Consider the following 24,037-nt stretch of genomic DNA (forward strand, 5'->3'; position numbering starts at 1 on the left):
GGAAAGACGACAAACAAGATACAAAATTCCAAGTCCTGGTAAATTATAGATGCAGATAAATATTGGTCTACAGATAAGGATTTAGGATCTATCTACAACTAGCATGAGAGACCATAAGAGCTGAAAAAGTCACCCCTAGAAGACATGTAGAGGTACAAGATCAAGAGTAGTATCTTAGTAAAACTTTAGCATTTAAGAAAGTGGACAAGAGAAGGAAAATTCAAATAAGGAGAAAGAGGCAAAAGCATACTGAGAAAGGAGTTAGGAGAAGCAGAGAGAGCTTCAGGGTTTGGTCATGGTTTCCACTACTTAAGACAAGAGACAAGAGACCTGAGAATAGACCAGGGCCTAGACAATGATCAGGTTATAGATCACTGATGACATGGCCAAGAGCTGACCCTTTGTTGCGGTTGACATGAAAACTGTTCTCCAGTAGGGAGAGGAGTGTGTTAGTGTTAGGTTTTCATAACAAATACCTCAGACTGGATGGCTTAAATAATAGAAATTTATTGTTTCATAGTTCAGGAGCTGGGAAGTACTAGATCAAGGTCTGACAAGGTTCTTTATAATGAGGGCTCTCTTCTTGGCTTTCAGAAGGCCACCTTCTTGCTGTGTCCTCACAAGGCCTTCTTCTGAGTATACATGAGAAAGTGATGCTCCCTTTTCCTTTTATTATAAGGCCACCCATCCTACGGGGTTAGGACCACCTTTTGACCTGATTAGATATTAATTACCACCTAAAAACTCTGTCTCTGAATGTAACCACATTGAAGGTTAGAGCTTCACCATATGGATTTGGGGAAGGACATGGATGAGTCAATAGCCAGGAGTGAGGAAGTTGCTGACAATGCTAAAAAGGTCAGGAGTTGGGGAGGAAAGGAAAGATATTCTCTACAGTGAATATTTAAATTTAACTCTTTAAGACAATGTGGACCTTGTCATTCTAGAAGGCTGAGGAAAGATAGTATGGAGAGAAGTTGAAGATACAGAAGAGAATTGATGGAAAGTCCCACAGGATGCCAAGTGGTAAGTGGGATGCAACGGTGAGATGGGAATAATTAGCTGTGGGAAACAGAAGTGAGAACAATTTCTGAGAGAGGAAGGAAGACATAAATGTGGGTCTTGTTCTAGTCTGATCTGGAATTGAGGTAGACAGATCAAATTGTTTCATGTCCAACAACATTAGTTTCCTTGAAATTGATATAAAACCAGACTTAAAATGTACTCAAACAAGCCAGTAGGTCATATTTATGTTTTTCTTTTGTGTTTTGAATGGCCTACTACTTCATTTCAAGACAATGAAGAGAGTGTGCTCCTAGGATGTGGCAGCAGTTCAACTGGGTTACGCATCCACAGATATCTGTCACTTCAACATTAAAATAGAATTCTCATCAACCTATAAAAGAAATAGAGAATTATGACAGTTAAAAAGTTACTCCCATTACCCAGTGTGCATTCAGGCCAACCCAGGGATCTGAATCAATGGTTGACCTTATGGCTTCCAGCACTGCATTTTAGTTTGCTACTTACCATGTCACTAGGCTGGTCCCATTGCTACCACCTTTGAGAAAAGAGAGTAGAGAACAAAGTTTCCTGTCCTCAAATCCACCAAGTATCCTAAACTAAATTCATATCTCAATGATTGGTCACATCTGAATGGGCAGTACACCATCTACCCCATGCTCATGCCCAGAGAGTGGCGAGCTTGCCAGATAACCAGTCCATCAGCAAGAACAAGCCTTAGCACAATACTGCACATGGGGATGGAAAAACACCCGAGCAACTGTGCATGGTGTCATAAAAGGTGGGACCTTTAAGCAGAAAAATGACAGGATGGTTGAAAGTTTTTAAAGGATTCTGTGGAGCATTCCTTTTAGTCATGTGTCTCCCTATATAGCTGGGAAACAAAGACCCTGCTCTTTCCTTTTTCATTCGGCTCATCACCCAGCCAACATTTACTGCACACCCACCATTTGCCAGGCACAGTGTGAGGCCCTGGAAAATACAACAGCAATGAGGTGTGTGATATTGCCAGCCTTTCAGCTCTCATAGCAGGTATGGCTGTTGTTAAATGAGCAATTCTAACTGGGGTGTCAGGTTGCTGGCATGGTGACTAAGCTCTAGAGCACTACATTGCTGACTATGGTTCAAGTCCTGGACCTGGTAGTTTACTTTCTCATTCTCTCTTTCTCTCTCTCTTTCTTTCTGTCTTTCTCTGGTCAAATTGAATAATAATAATAATAAATTAAATTAAATAATTTTTAAAAATAAGCAATTCCAACCAAGTGAGATGTGCTCAGGACGAGTGTTATGAAAGTATAGAACAGAGGGATTTAAATAGGATGTGGCACTTAGAATCCACAAAATAAACAATAGTTAATATAACAAAGACAAGATGGAAGACATTCCAGGAAATAGGAGAGCAAGAAGAAATAGTGGCCCAGAGTTGTGAACAAGAACAGAAAGAGTTTGGTACACTTGAGAAGGAAATCAAAACCAAAAGAAGTAACAAAAACATCTGGACCTGATTGATCCTGGTAGTTTACTTTCTCATTCTCTCTTTCTCTCTCTCTTTCTTTCTGTCTTTCTCTGGTCAAATTGAATAATAATAATAATAAATTAAATTAAATAATTTTTAAAAATAAGCAATTCCAACCAAGTGAGATGTGCTCAGGACGAGTGTTATGAAAGTATAGAACAGAGGGATTTAAATAGGATGTGGCACTTAGAATCCACAAAATAAACAATAGTTAATATAACAAAGACAAGATGGAAGACATTCCAGGAAATAGGAGAGCAAGAAGAAATAGTGGCCCAGAGTTGTGAACAAGAACAGAAAGAGTTTGGTACACTTGAGAAGGAAATCAAAACCAAAAGAAGTAACAAAAACATCTGGACCTGATTGATAGAGAAAACAAGCAAAGCCAAGATAGGAAAAGTTGGCAATGACCAAGTCAAAGGCGACCTTCTCACTCCAGTTGAGGTCTTTGAACCACATTGCATGGACAGGATGGAATCAGATGTGTAGGACAAGAGTAAAATTGAGGAAAATCATCTAGATTCAGTAAGATAAATTCTAATGAAAGAGTCTGTACAGATGACAGTACAGAGATAGGATGGGATTGTGGTGCAGATGTGGCCCATCTAACGTGTGTAGCTCAAGGTTCGACATCACCAGTGAAGCTTCCTCTCGACCTCTGGCCATTCTCTTGGAATCTGACAGGTCTGTTCTGAGAGGGGTGCTATTAACCACCTGCTGCTACAATATCTGCCTTTGCCCTTTCATTGTGTGGTTTTGGTGGCCAGCTGCTACTAGGGTTTTATTTTTCTCGTGTGCATGTTAAAATCTGTTTTGTACTACTGAGGAATTTGGTTTGGCTCATAGAGACTGACTCTAAAGCAGAGGTTTGGGAGCAACCAAGCTTAACTCACCCAGGGCTATCACACGGAGTGATCATTTACCCAGCCAGCCAATAGGAATAAATGTGATTAGGAGGAAGCACATGACTGGGAGCCTGGTTCTGAGCTGGAGCCTTGGTGAGTCAAAAGTGACAGATGCCACCGCTTTCTGCCAAAGACCTATTCCAACCCTATTAGTGCATTGTGTAAGGATGAGCGTGCAAGAATCACAATAAAAACAAAGGCAGCCTGTGGGGCCAGTCCTGGTGACTCAGGCAACAGGGCCACCCGTGGACTAGTGCACTGCTTTGCTCATGGGGGGATTGGCAAGCATCTGGCCTAGTCAGACCTCACTGCCTCCAGTCCCTCTGTACCCAAGTATGTCAGTGACCAAGGACCTGCTATTGGCATCAAAGGATAAGGAAAGGCAGTTGTCAGCCGTAGCAACAGAGGCCTTGCAGACAAGTGAGTCCCAGGAATGGAACTACCAGAGTTGATGCTGTTACTCATCTGAGGCTGGAAGAGGCAAGCCCATCTAAATCTGCAAATGTTTAAACAGAGATTTTGAGCACATTGGGTTGCCATGAATAAGATGTATATGAAAAGCAACTTCATGTTTGGCCACTTTGAAATTTCCTACCACGTATCACTGAGGTCAACTGGATAGTGGGCAGGGAGGGTACCTTACCATGTAGCTTCTTCTCAGAAAACCTGGGCCTGGGAGTTTCTAAAGGCAGAGTGGAATGCTTTCCTCTTCCATAACTGTTATTAACATGTGGTTAGCACTTTGTAGTCCACTTGCATGGGTATTTTGGCCACTAAAGAGGACAGATGGCAAGACACTGCTGAAATGTTCTCCAGGTTTCACCTACCTCGGCTTCATTCTTATGAGCTCCGGACCAGGGGTGTGCAGAGGTTTGCTGTGCTTCTGTGACATTCTGGGAGGTGTTGGGAAGCAGTTCTGGGATCCCAGCATGGGCACCTGTGGAGGGGTTGGGGTCTAGACCCACATAGGCTCTCTTTGGAAGGCACTGCTACGCCAGACCTGCCTGCCACAGCAACTGGAAGCACCTGGCTCCTGGGTCCAGTCAAAGGGAGTGCTCTCCAGCACCGGACACCTGCATGGACACCTGCGCACAGCCATGGGGGATCAGGGGGTTCCTCTGGCTGGAGCTGGGCCTGCTGGGAAGGAGCCTGTGAGCCAAAGGCTGTTTGGCTAGTTGCCCGTGCCGCAGGCATTCCTCCCTCAAGCTAAGCTCATTCTCTCTTTCCTATCAGCAGTGCTGTGCAGCAAGAGATACCAGAGAGAGAACAATCAATCCACTGATAGGAGAGCAAGGACATTAGAGTCACCAGGAATTACGCAGAGGTGTGATTGCATGACCCAGTAAGGAGGCTGAAGGCAGAACAGATAACAGCCGAGTGAACGTGCCATGCCAGGGACCCCAGGGAATGCCCACCACGGGATTCCAGGAGAGGCCCACTCTGACCTAAAGAGGAGGCCAGCAGGCGGGCAAGGGCTTGTAACAATGCTGATAAGGAGACCTATGACTGAAGGGCAGGGAGGGTCATTTAGACTAGGCCTCAAATTTAGACTTTTGATATTATCTCCAAATGAGCTTATTTATTTAGTCACTGAGCTAGAGTGACCGGATTGAAAGAAAATGTCAATATTTTCACAGTGAGAAGTCCTAGCTATCTTGTGGGTAGCATATTTTATTTCTTAAAATTATTAATTTGCTAAATGTAAACATTTAAAATGAACCACAGTGCTTACCACATTCTTTTGCCGTATCTCATGTTTTAATAAACTTGAGGTTTTAAGTAACCAACTGAAGTCTCTTTTGAGTTCTGAGAGATATTGATTCTTGCTCTCTCCCACTCCTCAGACAAAACTTAGTCCCTCATCATTGTATTCACTATCAAGCCAACATGTAGGCACTTCAAAAAGTTTGTGGAAAAACAGACTTAAAGTACAAGTTTACTTGGTGCAAAAAAAAAAAAAATTAAAATCCATGCACAGGTTTTCAAAAATAGTATGCATTTCCTAGGAACTTTTTAAAAATCCTGCTTATCTATCAATAATTTAGAATAGGTAATTAATGCTTAGTTGTAGAATCTACAAACATCAACCCGTGACCAGCTTAGTGCAAAGCTGAACGTACCCCTATATGGCACAGTGGGAAGATCAGTGGAAAGAAAACAAACACATCTGGGCTGGCCCTGGCTTTGCCAGCTCACCAGATGTTTGTCTGGAGGGGGACTTTATGCTCCCCTGCCTTCAGTCTTGTCCCCTAGGAGACATCACAGCACAGGATCACAGTGACTGTGGAAGCTCAGCGTGAGGTCGTTCACACCCTTCTTCCATGTCTGGGACGCACTTTTCGGTTAGGAGCAGATCCCTTTTAGCTTGAATCTCCTTCTGTTTTCATAGATCATATGTTTTGTATATTCTCACGAACACTAGAAATACTAAAAGAAAATCTACATATTGCCCTGATGGCAGTGACATTTTTCTCAGTGTCATTCTTTCTTTGTTCCCTAAAGGCAGATCCTGATCTATGGAATTAAAACTGTGGCCCAGAGGGCAAACACAGAAACAGCCCTCTGCTGCTGGGCAATTATAGGGAAGCCAGAAACTGTTTCTGCTGTAAAACATGTCCTTGTCCTTGCCAACTGACCTTACCCAGAAAAATTCTGGCAGTCCTCAAGGCCCAACCCAGACATCCCCTTCCGTCGTTCGGCCTTTAGGGGCCTCCCTGTCCAGGTATGACTGGCCTCCTCTGCACATGGAGCTTTCCATCAGGCATCCGTGGTTGATGGCCACTGGCATGCGTGTGCTCACTGTGCTGTAGACGTGTACCTTGGAGAAGGGACAAAAACTCCTCTTGGTTTCTGAGACACCAAGTTCTCCTTCCCTCCTTCTCTCAGACTGCTCTCCTCCCGCTTTTCCTCTCTAAGTGCTGGATGTCTACAGTAGCACAGACCAAGAGAGACAGAACGCAAACCACAGGTGAGAGCCATACATGTCGTTTTAAATGCACTAAGTGTTCCTGCTTCATTAGGATAGAAAGTGAGCCAGGGTGCTGGGACAGGCCAGCAGCCTGGTGGTTATGGCAGCCAAATCTCATTTGTCCAACAGTGTGGTTTGAGTCCCAAACCTGGTGGCTAGAAAAACATGCCAGGCGCATGTGTTGAGTTCCCCAAATCTCCAAAAGAGAGAAAAATGTAGGAATGCAGAGAAGATTTGTGGTGTGTCTTTCTGCCACCGGAGGTGCTTTCTCCCTTTCCCTGGTCATCACATACAGGATGTAACAAACTTTCATACAACAATAAACAAATAACTTACTGTTAGCAGATAAAAGAGAAAGAACACTTTATGTTTGTAGGTTCAACACTGAAAAAGTCAAGCTAAGTTGTAAATTATACATATATATATATGTGTGTATATATATATATATATATATTTTTTTTTTTTTTTTTTAAGAATATGGGTCTTGGGGCCACCAGGCGGTATGGTGGTTAAGGGGATTGGACTCCCACATGGCTGACCGCAGTTTGAGTCCCAGACCTGGCAGCTTGCTTTCTTACTTTCCTTCTCGCTCTCTCTGTCTCTCTCTGGTCAAGTTCAAAAAATAAAAAATAAAATAATGACAATGAATAAAATTAAACAAATAATAATTCTTAAAAAATAATACAGGTGTTAATGAAAAATGCTACGTGTAAGTGGTTAGAATAAAGGAGACATTTCAGATGTGGAAAATATATGAGTGAGGAGAGACAACTGATTGCAACAGAGGGACACATATAATTTACTGACATAAAAGACACTCACTGAATAAAGCCAGACCTTTCCACTCTTGTGTTTATAAAAGAGGGTAGAAGCCAGAAATGGACATATGGTGTCCCTGGGGAGGAAAGAAGACAGATGAAAAAGAGGTTATGTTCTTGCCACAACAGGTGATCAAGAAATTTATAATTTTTGAATTAATAGCTAAGACAACTCCAAGGCCAGAGAGAAAACTATTGCAGCATTTTGAAGGCAGTGGCAAAAGAAAAAAAGAGTATCAATGTGTATGTGAAAAAGTTGAAGCTTAACACCTGGAAATATCCTTGTTCCCTTAAACCTGTAGACTCAACTGACTTTGTAGAAGGTGTCTCTAGGGGTTGCAGGCCCTCACAGTCCTTCTGTTTTTCCAGTCAGGACAGCCGAGGCAACTTCTACAGGTCTTGAAGACCGGCCAAACACTCATTTGGCTACAATTTGGGAGAGCGAGGGAAGGTTAGAGCGAGCCTGTCCTGGGGTTTAGGAAGGATTGAAAAGACAAACAAGAGAGAAGGGGCTGTAGAAAGGAGACGTGCCCATTCCAGGAAGAAGGTGACCAATGATGAAAGTGGGATACTTAGCTCCTCGTGGTTCCCAGGCATGAAAAGAACAAAATAAAATAAAATAAACATGCCCGCATTGTACATTATTTGTATGAATAACAATATATGAGGTTTATGGCAATCAATTAACCAAAATGTATACTACAGCCCTTCTAGAAACATTCTGTAGTTTTAAAAATACAGTTGTCCCTTGGTATATATGAGAGATTGGTTCCAGGACCCCTGTGGATACCAAAATCTGCAGATGTTCAAACCTCTTACATAAAATGGGTTAGTATCTGCTTGTGACCTAGTATTTCTTCCCATATACTTTTCATCTTCTCTAGATTATTTATAAATAATCTTAGCGTCAGACTTCCTTAGCATCTCCATTTTAGGGAGCCAGCTTCTCATCTCAACCAGTGTGGCTATGCTGTACACACGGTCGATAGAATCCACAGATGCTGAACCCCTGGATATGAGGGCTGACTCTTCCTAAGGCTGTCTGAGACGTTGCAGATCCTTAGCCAAGGTGAGGGTTTGATTCCTTCAATCTTAAGACAAACTCTATGAGCAAAGCCTTCCATTTATTCCAGATACAAAATAAATTTCATTCTTGTCCAAGAACAATTTAAAAGAAATAATTCAGAGACTACCCCTCTCTGTAGTGCTCACAGAAATGGGTGACCCCAGACCCGGCCCACCTTCAGAATTGTGGATCTGGTGGGTTGCGCCTTCTGACCATACACATCATGATGATGCACAGGGTAAGGACAGCTACACCCGCTGTAGTAGTTTCAGGTAAACAAGCACAGATTCAGGTAGAGGGAGGGAAAGAAGATGCTTCAGTTGATCTTTCCTTTGACCCAACTCAAACTGGTACTGCCTGAGAGAATAGCAATGCTATACACTTCCTACTTCTACAGTAGCTCTTCATCCTGTAATTGTCTGAACCGGCAGAGGAACTTTTAAAGTCCAGTTCCTCAGTCCTCATACAGAATCTCAAGGCCTAGGGCTAGGGTCTGTATTCTCACAGACCACCCTGATGTGATTCTGACACTCGGCCACATTTGTAAACAGAAATGCAGTCATGGGAACAAACCGAGAATAATGTTAACTTCATTGAAATTAGAAAAAAGTTTTCTTCAGTTTTGTGTGTATCATAGTTATCGAAGAGGAAGGTAACAACTGATACCTCTCAGCTGCTTAGTTTGCTGGAGGCACTGAGCTAAGCACTTTATGTAGATTACCTCGTTTAATCATGATGATAAAGGAGTGAGGGACCAGCTATTATCTCTCTTTTACCAGTGACGAAACTAAAGCTCAGAGAAGTTGAATAATTTGGCCAAAGCTAGCCATTAGTTACATCTGAAATATCCCAGGGAACATAAATAAAATCTAAAAGGAGCCTATGTATTTATGAAATTGAGACTCCCTCTCCTGCCCGTTTCTTAGTTTTTGAGGCAATTCCTAAACTCCAGTTATTTAACCTAAGCTAAGTTTGGAGTCCTCCATTTGTAACGTGGGTGCAGACTGACCTCATTCTCTGGTAAAGGCTTGCTTACTTGAGACAGTTCAGAGGTGGGGAGGATGTGCTTAACAGTATTTAGAAGATACTTACGTAAAAACCTGGTGTGAAGTCAAGTAAATTGAATCTGAGAACAAACTCAGTTTAATTTAAACTAAAAGAAACAAACTATTGACACTATTTGGAAACCAGTCACACTTTGGAAATATTCTGATGACTTTCAAAAAAAGGACCGCAGAACCAATCCTGAGCTGACCCAAGTACATGTTTATCCTGTTAGATGTAAGTAGGTTCTAAAGGCTTAAAAACAAATATTTCTCAAATATTTCTTAGTTGAGAACAGTCCTTGGGGAGTTGTCTTGGCAATGGGATGATTTCCTAATGTAGCCCCAAATCTGAAAGCTATAAATAAATCTTGTCTTAATACCACCAAGCATTTGTTTGTAAAGGTTCAATAGGTGCTATTTACTGAGGGCCAAATCCCCAAGCACTCACAAATGTAGCATTGACTTCTCAATGGCAACACCTCTAGTTCACCAAATCCCACATCACAATGCTGGAAAAGCCATCTTTGCAATTTGGCCATAGTCACTGAATGCTTGTGATAGCCCACTTCAGAGCAAAGTCAGACACTTAAATTACTAGGAAGCTTCTTATGGATAGCTGAGTTCTTTAGGTAGACAGAAGTAGTCCAATAAACACCAGACTAATAAAGAATGATATTTTGGCTAAACGAAGGTAGACCAGAAGTCTTTCTGGAGTATCTCTCAGTCTGAGTATTCATCTTTAGGAAGTTGCCCAAGGATGACTCTCCTAACTATGATGAGTATTCCTATGTAAATAAAATAAATACATGTTCACTCAGTCCAAAGTGACCAATGTAAATGCCATGGACATTTCATATTATGAATGGTATAATTTTTGTAACAGGTAGTAGAGAAATATAAAGTCTTGGAATCGAGCAAATATGATGTGTTTTAATTCTGAATTCTCTCTCTTAAGATGTATATGTTTATGGCAAGTTATTGCTCTAATGACTAGTCATTTTATGTGTGAAAATGGAGACACTAATGTAGGATGTTGAAAGGTTCTGAGCACGGGGTCCTGAGACGACTGCACAAAGTCTGCTGAGTAGTACAGGCTCAATTAATATCAGTGGCCTTCTGTGGTTTCTTGAATGCTGCATTTTCCTTTTTTAACAACACCACTGTCTGCCACCAAAGCCTGATACCACCACTGAGGTATTTAGCAAAAAGAATCCCATGTGTTTCTGAGGTTTGGGGGTTACGGAAATAGTAATAGAACTAAAGGAGGTGATGAATTTGAACTGGTCATGAGCAAAAATATTCTTTACAAAAGCTTCCCTCTCCATTTTCTCCCCTCTCAAATTATTCAGAAGATTTGGTTTTGATTAAAAGATAATACTTGGGATTTTTCTTTAACATTTAATGTTTAGTTGATGTTGATCCATTTTTAAAGTTATTTCTGGGATAAATATATCTATATTTTCTCAAGTGTTTTTAAATAAGTGTGATTTATTTTGCTTCCTCACAACAACTTTTAACATATGTTATTCAACTTTGCTTTCACAGTTCATCTTCCTCTGAAAAAGAAAGAAATAAAAGTTATCTTACAACTAAGACAAGACAGGGAAAACTTCCACTCTAGGAAAATAATATTAGATTTGACATAAATTAGACACTTGCCAGTAACTCAACCACACCTGTCAAATAAGACGTTAAAATATGAAATAGAATATTAACAAAAGTCGACTTTGCTAGGGACTGTGCTTGAGATTTAACTATGTTGTAACCAAAAGGAAAGGGAGTTAGAAAGCAGATGTGTTTTAGCTGGAGAAGCAAATATTCATGCCATGAGAGATTAACCACCAGAATTTTCACTGTACTTTCTCCCATAAGTAACCTTAGAAAATATAAAAAGAAAATGTTAGTCTTTTCTCTGAAAAAAAAAAAGTTTTGTTTATAGTATTCTTATTTAGCAACACCCTTTAAAAGTTATAGAATGCAAAAAAAAAAAAAAAAGGAGAATTTCAAGTAAAGATACAAACGGAAAACAATCACAACACAACATACTTCTGTGATTGTATCTGCACTGTGGGCTTAGCTAGGAGGGGCATGAAACCCTGGCAAACCCAGAGCTTTTCAGGTCATCTTATTCCAAACTTACATTTTATTGCTTCTCAATTGTGCTTGGCTCCCTGGGACACACATACCATGTTTCTCAAACCTTCATGTGCATAGGAATCACCTGGGGATTGTGTTAATGTGTAGATTCTGATTCCATATGCCAAGGGTGGGACCCAAGCTCTTGCATCTCTAATCAGCTCCCAAGTGATGCAGATGCTGGTGGTTGCTGAACCACACTCCCAGCAACAAGAGTAGAAACGGCACTACTGGCTTGTGCCTGTTATTACAACCTCTTCTAGAATTTCTCTGCGAAGCTCCAAAGAGCAAACAAAGCATTCTCAAACACAGATAGGCCTGTGTTTGTAAATAAGGCTTACTACTAACATAGGGAGAAAAATGAGTTATTCTACAAATATATGACCCTCAGATATAGGAGGATGGTTGCTGAAGTAGGTTAAATACTTTGTACTGGGATGTCTAAGACCTTTGAGTTTTTATGTCAGCCATGTGTACTATGACTGGTGTTTTTTCTTTTTTGAAATTTTTGATTTTTTGCCATAAGGCATGTACTTGTCAGAGACAGGCAGAGAAAGATAGTGAAAGGGAAAGTGAGAAATCACATCCCGCCTCAGGAGGGTGACACAACCACAATTCCTTATCTTCCATTTTCCTCCTGGGATTTTGGGCATGTATGCACACTCACCCAGCATTACTTTCAAGCCTTTAGGTCTAGGACTTGAACCATAGTCAGCCATGTGTGAGTCTAATGCCTTAACCACCACACCACCTGCTGGTCCCTAAGTCAGACATTTTTTTTTTTTCTTGCCAGATTTCCCTCTTTATTTTGAATGACAAGCCAGATTTGCTTTAAAAATATAAGGTAAAAGCTACAGTAATGTTGACTTTAAAGAAACATTGGAATTTACTGATATAAAGCCTTCATCCCTCTTTAGAAGGAGATACATAAACAGATAACAACACTTTTGAAAAGCAACCTGGTAATATTTCTTAGATGCATAAAAGGTTTTACCCTTGGGACCAGCAGATGGCATAATGTTTACATTGCTGGACTCACATTTAGTTGACCATGGTTCAAGTCCTGGACCCAGTGACTTAAAGCTCATGCCAGGTGTTTGTGTGTAAGTGCTCAAAATTCTGTGAGGAGAATGGAGGAGAAAGGATTGCAGCATGGCCATCCCCCTACCCCTCCCACCAGGGGTGATTTCTTGCTTTCCGTCTTTTTCCCTCTGTCTCTTTGGCACGTAAATGAGCCCTATAGCAAAAATCTCTCTTATAAAAATGGTTTTTAGCCTTTAACTATAACATTGTATATTAAAAAAAAATCCAAAGTAACCAAAGCATAGGGGAACATTTTTCTATATAAAAATGTTCCTCACAATAACGCTACTCATGGCAGAAGTTTGGAAATGGACTAACGTTCTAAAAGCTATGCAATATTTTATTTAAAAAATCACATAACCACTTAAAAGAATATTATTTGTTCCTTGAAAAATGTCTTTAAAGTAGTTCTTAAAACATGTATATAACTCACACTATCATGTTGCATAAATTCAATAAAAGGCAGTATTATGTGGTAAATTTTTACAGTTGTTAACAAGAAAAAATACACATGCATACGGACAAATGTGATATATACATAACCCACCTGGTAGCAGCATTCATGGACAGTGTTTTCTGGGGTCTCACAGAATGCATTTTGCAAAGCCAAATACGGCAGCCTGTTGTATAACCTATAAACAAAGGGTCAGTAAAGAATGTAGCCGGCGGTCTTTGGAGGATGGTAGTATGTTTTTATTTTTCTTAGAATTTTCCAAACTTTTGCCTAATGTGCATGCTTGCTTCCGTATGTAGAACTAATGCAGACAATCATATTAAAAATTACAGAAACAAGCAGATCCAGTAGTTTGTCCTCACATTTTTCTTTGTTGGATCTCCACCTCAAAGTATAAAACTATAAAAATATAAAACATTCTATAAGCCTTGCAATAATTTTTTTTTCTTTAAACAAATTGCAGGAGGTTTTCTTCTTTATAGATTCATTTTTTTTCCTAAGACACAGGGTAAAAGTTTCCCTTTGGGTCATAGTCAAGCCAATCCTTACTGAGAGCCAGGCACACACCTAAATGAGCGTGCATGGCTGGCCTCAGGTGCAGATAGTGCTTCCACTGTACAGTCTAGGAAGAAAGAAGCAATATTCACTGTTTGGAACACTCCCTCTTGGCTTTTCCATTTCACTTCCTTCTTGAGAGAGGCCATAAAAAAAGGATGAGACTCAGGGCAAAGGTGGGCTAAGGAACTTTGTTTGCTATAAGTAAATAAAACACTCCATATGAGAACAGAATTTTTTCTAGCCAAAAGGACAAAATAATTGTTGATAAGGAATTTTAGTTGGAGATGCCTGGCACTGATGTTGTGAGTGTTGGGCTAGAAAACAGATGATATCAAATCCTACTTTACTTCTTACTAGCTGTGAGATCCTAGGTAAGTCCCTGATTCTGAATCTCGATGCCTTTATAAATTATACGGAATCTCAAAGGAGGGGACATAACACCTCTCTGAGATCATTGCGCGTGTAACGAGAAGCAGTGGTGATCCCACCTCTACACGTCTTGGGGAGGCAGCAAACATCCTACTTATCCTGCCAGCAGTCTATAATGTAGGACTCAGTGACAATTAGAAGTGAAAATGAGTGTGTATGGTTAACAGCCTTTAAGAAAAAAGTCACAGTGAAAACAGAGAGTAAGTTTTCTGAGGGAAAATAAACCAGCAGGAGGGCTGAGACCAAGAACTATGTGTTTCCTGGAGGGGATCTTGGGGGAGAAATTGTGGACTAAAAAAATATATAATGGATAGTCGTAAAAGGCATGATGTGCTATTGCATAGAAAAACACATCATGACTTTTCTGATGACCCAATACATTGTTTTTTCACATTTTCAGGAAATCTATTCAAGGAAGAGCTGTGACAAAGGACTAAATTTAAATCCAAGAGAGAGGAAGGCCTAGAACTGAGAAATGTGGAAACTGGTTCCACTCTGCCCACTACAGCACTGCTAATTCAGGGCTAATTTATTTGTTGATCTGAACTCTAGTTTTCTTTCCCATAGAATAGACTGAATCATATATTAATTCTATTTCAGCTTTACAATTATGTCATGTGTGCCTTTCTGGAACCTGATGTCTGATCATGTTGTTAAGAGAACCATTAAACATATTTAGGACCTTGGGACCAGCAGGTGGCATAGTGGTTAAGGCGCTGGACATTCCCACATGGTCGATCATGGATTGAGTTTCAGACCTGGTGGTTTGCTATCTCACTTTCTCACTCTCTCTCTCTTTCTCTAGTCAAATTAAAATAAATTAATGAATAAATAAAATTGATAAATAATTATTAAAAAAATATCTGGGGCCTACCTAGTTAAGTCAGTGAACAGTATCTCCCATAGTTAGGCCAGCTAATGTTCTGACTGTAACAGCTTTTCAACCCTGGTGATGTTTCTGTCACTAATTCATTTAATGGGAAAAGTTACAAACTCATTTGAATCATGTAGGACATTTTTTTAAAGCATTAATTCTTTTTTAATTTTGTATTTATTATTATTTAAAATTTTGCTATAGTCCACGTGTACTCACCAGAAAGAGAGAGAGAGAGTGAGAGAAAGAAAAAGTAAGAAAGCAATTTGCCAGGTCTCGGACCTGAATCATGGTCAACCATGTGGGATTCCAGCGCCTTAACCACCACCCCATAGGCTGGTTCTAATCGTAGAACATTTTGAGGATACAGTCAAAGACAGCAGAGAGCAGACCTACTAACTTTAAGCTAAAAGTAGTTTGTGTTTTTTAGGAAGGAGGCCATCAGTCATCGAAAGGATTAATGCAGCAGAATAGGCAAAACAGACATTTTGGATTCTTAAATGGAGCAATCCCTTAAGGGACAATGAAGAGAGAAAATGTTTGTCCATCCAGGCCGACACAAGCTACTAAGATGTTGTACTCTGCAGGCTGGGGCCATGTGGGAGGCCAGGTTAAATTTTCAGTACAATGTAAGAGCCAGGCCAGATGATGTGCACCTGCAATCCCAGAAACTCAAGAAAATGAGGCAGGAGAATGGCAAGCTCAAGGTTGGCCTCGCAATAAAGCAAGACCTGTGAACAAAGAGTCTGGCGTGGTGGCCAGCACCTGTTATTCCAAGTGGGAGGCTGAGGTAGGAAGATCACTGTGTGGCAAGACAATACAAGGCAAGACCTTGTATTCAGATACAAAGAAAAAAATTAATGAAAGAAGAAACAGGTATAGAGAGAGAAACAAACGAAGGAAAGAAGGTAAGTTTTACCTTGATCAGAGGAGAAGGTCGGGATCAAGGAAGGATTGTGTACAGCCAAGTAGTCCTACACATAGGAAAGAAGCAAGGGAAGTACTTTAAAAAAGGAAGAGGTGGGAATAGAAATTGGCGTAATGGCTATGTCACTGGGCTCCCCTGTAGTAGACTGGGGTTCGAGGCCCAGACCCGGTGGCTTAAACTCACTCTGGGCATGTATGCATGCATGCCCAAAATTTTGAGAGGAGAATGGAGGACAAGGGATTGCGGCATGGCCATCCCCCTTGGGAGTGATTTTTCACTTTCTGGCTCTCTGTCTCTGTTTTTGTGGCAAGTGCACGCACCCTATGGCAAACATCTCTCAAAAAAAAAAAAATCACACTCTGAGGGATGGCCACACAGTAATCTCTTAAATAAATAAATAAATAAAATTTAAAAAATAAAGAAAGAAACGGGGTGGGGCCAGCAGATGGCATAGTGGTTATGTCACTGGACTCCCACATGAACTACTGCCATTTGAGTCCTGGACCCGGTGGCTTCATAATCGTGCTGGGTGCATGTGCATGCATGCTAAGATCCTGGGAGGAGAATGGAGAAGATTGCGGTGTGCTGTGCCCAGCCTCCCTGGGGGATGATTTCTCACTTTCCCTTTCACTGTGTCTGTCTCACTCTCCACCTGGCAAGTACATACACCCTTAGGCAAAAACCTAAAAGAAAGAAAGAAACAAAGGAAGAAAGGAAGGAAGGAGTAGAAGATTGTGAGTTTGCTGAGGGTAAGGATGCTTTTCTAATACTGTCATGGTCCGGGTTAGGAGTCTACAGCGCCATGGACACAGTATATAATAATATGAATACTTGTTTAGAGAAAGAAGACGGTCAGGAGGGTACTTTTAGGCCTAAAATGTAAGCATAGTTTCTTAAAGAGAATGGATAGAATTGTGTCTTAAAACTGATAGACATAGACACAAGAAGAGAAAGACTGGGAGAAGCAATGAGGGAAATAACGAGGATGTCTTCAATGATCAGACCAGGTGACCAAGATGAGGTCCCTGAGAGCAGAAAGAAACAAGACTGGAAATCACAGATGCACCCCGGGATTTTGTTACACTGGCAATTGTGTGGCCATCCATCTCTGCACTGTTTGGAGGAGACAGACATCTTCGGCAAAAGAAAGGATAATCAAACTCCCAAGAGTCAATTATGCTCCAGGTTGGCTCCATCAGAACAGATCTGAGCTTCCACTGCCTATTTCTTGCTGGTCTCTGTGGATCAGCCTGAGCACTGGGGTCAGAGGGTTTTAGGGGGGCCAGCAGATGGTGTGGGGGGGTAAGTCATTAGACTCCCACAGAGAGGGCTGCAGTTTGAGTTCTGGACCTGGCGGCTTGCTTTCTCACCCCCCCCACCGCCTCCTTCCTGTCCCTCTCCAGTGAGCACACATGCCCCTTAGCAAATTAAAAAAGTATAAAAGCAATAAATAAAATTAAATAAATAATTTTAAAAATTGTTTTTAAGATGTAAAGCACTAGAACAGAAAGTAGGCAGAGACTATTTCCAGAAGACTTGTTTGCTGCATGGAAACTTTCAAGTGAGTCTACTCTCCATCTCAAAGATCAAGTTATAAATGCCTCAGGCAGCTGTCTCCTGGGTCATCTCACCTGTACCAGGCTACAGCTGGCCAGCAAGAGGAATCTCTTACAATTTGAAAACTTTATTTTTAACTCACTTTTATATTTAGAATATTGTCATAAAATTCGGGTGGACTCCCCACATGGCTGACTGTGGTTCAAGTCCCAGACCTGGCAGTTTGCTTTCTTATTTTCCTTCTCTCTCTCTTGCTCTGTCCCTCTCTGGTTAAATTAAAAATAAATAAATACATAAATAAATAAATAAAGTTAAATAAAATGATTCTTTAAAAAAAGGAACATTGTCATAAAATTAATCATTCTATATATATATATATATATATACACACATATATATATATACACACACACATTGAATTTAAGACTTGTAAACTTGATTCAAACTGAAATTCGAATTCAAAACATGGCATATCCTTACTTTTTAGCAGCACTTAGATGATAGGTGAAATTCAAAATTTAGTTTTATCTTCTTTTTATGTGGGTCTCAAAAAAAAAAAAAAAAACCAGAAAATTTACTCAATTAAGTCCATAGCTCTGCCCTCCTGATTTCTAAATTTAGCTGCTAGTTTAAGAATAATTTGCATACTCTTGAATAAATGCCACTGAAGGGAAAGTGGTTTAGTAAAACTACTTATATGCAGATCCCTTCCTAAAGTGCCCTGTGAATAGCTTTTATTAAGCAAGATTAAAATTGCTCATTATCCCAAAATAACTTCAGTGCATGTGATGTTATAAAAAAAGCATACACCGTAATCAGTTTGACATTTTTGGAATTTCGAAAGGTAATTAGGCTCTCCTTCTTGAAAAAAAAAAAGAAAAAAAGTGCTATTGTGAGCATTCCCAGTGAAGCATAGTTCTCCTTTTCATAGATCTTTAGCTTGCATTAGCTTATCTCTACAGTGACTAATGCTAGTACAAGACCAAATGCAGGGGAATTTGCCTTTAAAGGGCAGATTGATGACACAAGCCAGAAAAATATTTGAGAATAGACACTTGGGACATTTTGCATAGGTGCCATTCACTGGTATATTCCAACGTGGTGTGGTTAAATGCTAGACTTTGGAGTCCAAGATCTCTGGAATCAAATCTAGGCCATGTGCTAGGATATGGCCCTAGAAAGCCTTCTTTGCTTCTCCATGTCTGTTTTCTCCTCTATAAAAGAAAGATGTGAAATAAAGGGACCATATGTCCCAATTTGCCCTTGAGAACCTCTATTTAAGCTTGTTGTCAGGTCTAATTATTAATAGTGAGTCTTTTCAGTTCTCAAATGTCCCAGTGTGCATGATAAATTACAAGCTAAGTTTAATGCAAACCCTAGTAGGGTTAGAAGGTTTTATGAGCACGATTCTTGGTTTAATTAGCCTCAGAAAGATCCACAGGGCCTTCTCTTGCTTGCCTCCCAAAGCTGTGGAAAGAACTACTTGGATATTTTGTACAAAGGGCTTGGCACGTGGCACCTAGTAAGTGCTCAGTAAATAGTAGCGACTATTCTTCATTTTGTGCTATTTTATTCACCCTGATAGTACTTTTTTTTTTTCTTTTTTTGGAGAGGTTTTTCGCTATAGGGCACATGCACTTGCCAGACAGACAGAGAGAGACATAGAGACAGAAAGCGAGAAATCACTCCCAAGGGGGTATGGTCACGCCGCAATCCCTTCTCCTCCATTCTCCTCTCGGGATCTTGGGCACGCACGCACACATGCCCGGCATGAGTTTTAAGCCACCGGGTCCGGGATGCGAACCGTGGTTGACTACGTAGGAGTCCAGCAACATAGCCATTACGCTAACTGCTGGTTCTCGACCCTGATAGTACTTTTGATATGTAGTTAAGATGTATTTAGAACATTGGAATTAGTCAAAAAGACTAAGAGACAGAACTTTAGGTAATTTTTTTAGTTGACTTATCAAAAATTCATAGATCTAACTGGTCAGTGGCATATGCTTTTTTAGCTGGAGAGAGTCTATATCCATACCCTGCACCAAATCTTCAAAAGTACATTAGATCTTAAGAAGTAAAGAAACAGACATTTGGAATATATTGAGTGAGGATGTACTCTACAGCAAAAATTGAAAAGTTTGAAGACACAGAAATAGGACAACTATACATAGCAGAGATAGCACGGGGGTAAGAGGTGGGGGCATAAGAAGATCAAAGTGTTTAATAGGCACAGGAATGCAGATAGCTGGGCAAGGGGCTGTGGAAAGGCATACCACAGCTGAGGGAAAAAGTAAAAACAAACCAGCAGGCATTGCTAATTTTTTATATATGTATGTATGTGTATGTGTGTATGTGTGTATATATATACACACATACACACATACATATATAAAATATATATGTTATATACATATATCTAAAATAATATATATTTACATTATATATATACAAATATATTAAAAAGAAAAGAAGAAAAATGGTAGAACAAATTATCATGGTATGGTATTCCTTGTTGAAAACAATAAATATGGTAAAAATCCTTGACTCGATTATTGCACCTAGCATGTATGTATTGAAAATTCATATTATACCCCACAAAGATGTACCACAATTAAATGTAAATAAGATATTACAAAATAAAATAGAAAAAAGGGAAAGAAACATTGATCTTTAAAAAACCTGAGAGGTGAAGTGTCTTCATCTAAGCATTCTACCTACCATCCATCATCATGAAAGAGAATTTTATGTATAAAATGATTCTTTTTAATTGTAGCTTTAAAATACTAGATTGAGATTTACTGTTCCCAGACTGTAAGTATTTGTGAGTTTTACCTTCTGGAGCTTGACCATGGCTATGAAAAGCACTTCTGAAATTGAAAATACCACAATAGGAAATTCCAAAACTAAATAGGAAAGAGGAAATAAAGAACTATGGGGAAAAAAAGAAGAAAATTATTCTGTAGTAGAAATAAAGACTGCTTTTGATGGGCTCATTAGTAGACCAGACATGCTAAGAGAAGAATCTCAGAGACTGAGGCTATGTCAATGGCCTTCAAAAGAGGAGAAAGACTTTCTCAGCCAAACAAAAATTGGGGAATTTTTGTCACTAGACCTGACTTGCAAAAAATGTTAAAATAAGTTTTTCAGAGGAGAAAAAATGTATATGGATCAGAAACTTGGTTCTACATAAAAAAAGAACATTGGAGAAGAAATAAGATAATGTAAAATAAAAACTTATTTTTATCCTTAGTTTATCTAACAACAGCTTATCCAAAATAAAAATAGTAACAATTAAAAATTGTGATATATAGTGCATAACATTTCTTGACATATATATATATAATAAACATATATATATGCTTATGTAAAGTGAAATGAATAATAGCAATGATATAAGAATCAAAAAAGAGGAATTAAAAATATTTTGTGCTAAAAAAATATGTGCATATAAGATACTTGCACTACCAATGAAGTGATACATTGTTTTCTGAAATTGTACTTGGATTAGTTGTAAGAGTATATTGTAAATTCTAGGTCAACCTCTAAAAAAAGTAACAGAAAAAAGTGTATAGCTGATGTGCTAAGAAAAGAAAATGCAATCACAAAATGCTTGATTAAACCACGAAAGTCAGAAAAAAGAGTGGAAACAAAAATAAGAACAATTAACAAAGACAATGAATAGAAAAAAGAAACAAATATACTAGATATTAAGAATCATATCTATAATCACTTTACATATTAATTAATTATCAATTAAAAGACAGAAATTGACAGAAGGAATCAAAAATCAAAACCTCATCCAACCCTGTAACCTAGTGGTTAAGGAAGCCAGCCTATGTGCCCCAAATCCTAACAGAATGAAGAAATGTAGCAAATGGGATGAGATTCAGTGTGAACATGTCCTGCAGGGAATGCATTCTCCCTCTCTGTTTCTCTCTTTCTCTCTCCTGTGACTGCATGCACCCTCTGATAGTTAAAAATATCAAGACCTGATTGCATGCTCCCTTCACTCTTTTAAACAAGGAAGTCAGCCATGTAGGATCCAGCTGCCTTCACAATACTGGCTGGCTCCAAAATTAAATTTCTAAGTATAAATCTAATAGACAATGAACTAGCTCTACATGAGGAAAACCATAAAATTCTGATGAAAGATCAAGGAAGAATTAAATAAGTGGAAGGTGATTATTCCATAGATCATAGTTAATAGGTAGAATCGATGTTGCCAAGATGTTCATTCCTCCCAAATTGATCTGTAGAGTTAATACAATCTTAATCAAATCCAGCAATTCATTTTGTGGATATCGACCAACTGATGGTAATCTTTTATGGAGAAGTAAAAGATCCAGATAAGTAACACATTACTTTAAAACAACAATGTCAGAGGATTGACACTACCTGATTTTTATTTTTTTAATAATTTATCTGTTGTTTTACTTTGGACTTTCCAGCTTCCATAATTGTGAATTTTATAAATAAATTTCTATTGACTTTATAAAATCATTCAGACTCAGGTGTTTCTGTTAGCAATACAAAAACAGAATAATACATTAAAGGCACAACCCAAGAAAGAAACTATTTATAAACTGGGCTTAATTACAATGAAAAACTTCTGCTCTGCAAAATACACTATCAAGATAATAAGAATATTATTTTCACACAGAGTGGGAAAAATATTTACAAAAGACATACCTGATTAAGGACTATAATCTAGAATTTACAAAGAGCTCATAAACTAAATAGTAAGGAAATGAACAATCTGATTAAAAATAGTCAAAAGTTCTGAACATATACTTCACCAAAGAAGATTACAAATGACAACTAGCATATAAAAACATGCTCAATATAATTTGTTTTTGTGGAATTTCATATTAAAACAATGATATGCCAATAAACTCCTATTAAATTGCCAAAATCTAAAGCACTGACAACACTAAATGCTGGCAATAATGTCGAGCAACAGGAATACTCATTCATTGCTAGTGGAAATGAAAAATGTCTTCCACTTTGGAGGACAGATTGATAGTTTTTACCAAATTAGAATTACTCTGACTAAGTGATCCAGCAATTGTTCTTGCTGATATTTATCCAAATGAATTTAAAAATTATGTCCACATGAACACCCGCACATAGATGTGTATAGCAATTTTATTCATAATTGCCGAAACTTGTGAGTAACTGAGTTGCCTTTTAGTAGGTAAATGATAAGTAAATTCTGACACATCTAGACAATGGAATATTATGCTATAGTAAAAATAAGTAAGCTATCAAGTCGTGAAAAGACATCAAGGAAACTTAAATGCATCTTACTAAGTGAAAGAAGACAATCTGGAAAAGCTATATGACAACTATATGACATTCTGGAGAAGACAAAATTAAGGAGATAGTAGAAGAATCAGTAGTTTCCAGGAGAAAGTAGGGAGGGAGAATAAATAGGCAAAACATAGGATATATTTAAGGCAGTAAAACTTCTTGGTAGGGCCTATAGTGGGAGATAAATGCTGACATGCATTTGTGAAAACCCATAAAATATACAACACTAAGAGTGAACCTAAACATAAACTATGGACTTTGTGTGATGTGTCAATGTAGGTCCACATATTGTGTCAGATGTATCACTCTGGGTTGGGATTTTGATAGTGGGAATATTGTGTTTGTATCAGGACATGGGATATATGGGAAATCTCTTTATGTTCTGCTCAGTTTTGTTGTAAACCCAAAACTATTCTAAAAAGAATAAAATCTGCTTAAAAAATCACTACCTTCTGTTTAGAATATTTATCTTCTACCAAAATTATTTGGCAGCATGGTTCAGGTGTGAAGGATGTCCCAGACATGGATATTGAGTGTCAGTTGACTTCTGTGGATTCACAAAACTCTTCCAGAATTTGACAATAAAAGAGCTTTTTCTTTTCCTTTTCAGTGCTTTGTAAAAAAAAAAAAAAAAGAGGGGAATTTTCTGAGTATCCAAGTGTATTTTAATGTTGCCTAATGAGAGTCATTTAATCTAGATTTTTTTTGTGTGGGGGAGAAGTTTTTGCTATAGGGTGCCTGCACTCGCCAGACAGACAGAGACAGAGAGAGAGAAAGTGAGAAATCATCCCCCGAGGGGATGGCCATGCCTCAATCCCTTCTCCTCCGGTCTCCTCTCGGGATCTTGGGCACGCACACACGCATGCCCGGCGTGAGTTTAAGCCACCAGATCTGAGATTCAAACTGCAGTCGACTACATGGGATTCCAGCAACATAGCCATTACGCTAACTGCTGGTCTCTAATCTAGATTTTTTTTGAGAGAATTTTGCTATAGGGCTCATGTACTCACCAGAGAGATAGAGAGACAGAAAGTGAGAAATCTGCCCCCATCCAGGTGGGGGAGATCATACTGCAACCCTTTCTCCTCCATTTTCTTCTCAGGATTTTGGGCATGCACATATACAACAACCATTGTGAGTTTCAAGCCGACCAGTCCAGGACTCAAACCATGTTCAACCATGTGGGAGTCCAGCATTTTAATCATTATGTCACTTACTGGTCTGAATCCAGAAATTTTATGTAATGGTTTGATGTATTATATCATTAACTCTGTGATGAAAGTGAGGTAATTTCCATGTTATGAAGTACTCTTTTTTTTTTTTTTTTTCACCTCTGTCAATCTGTGTTCTGATAGGAAATAGATGA

The sequence above is a fragment of the Tupaia chinensis genome, unplaced genomic scaffold (assembly GCF_000334495.1).
Source record: "Tupaia chinensis unplaced genomic scaffold, TupChi_1.0 Scaffold000088_1, whole genome shotgun sequence".
NCBI lineage: Eukaryota > Metazoa > Chordata > Mammalia > Scandentia > Tupaiidae > Tupaia > Tupaia belangeri.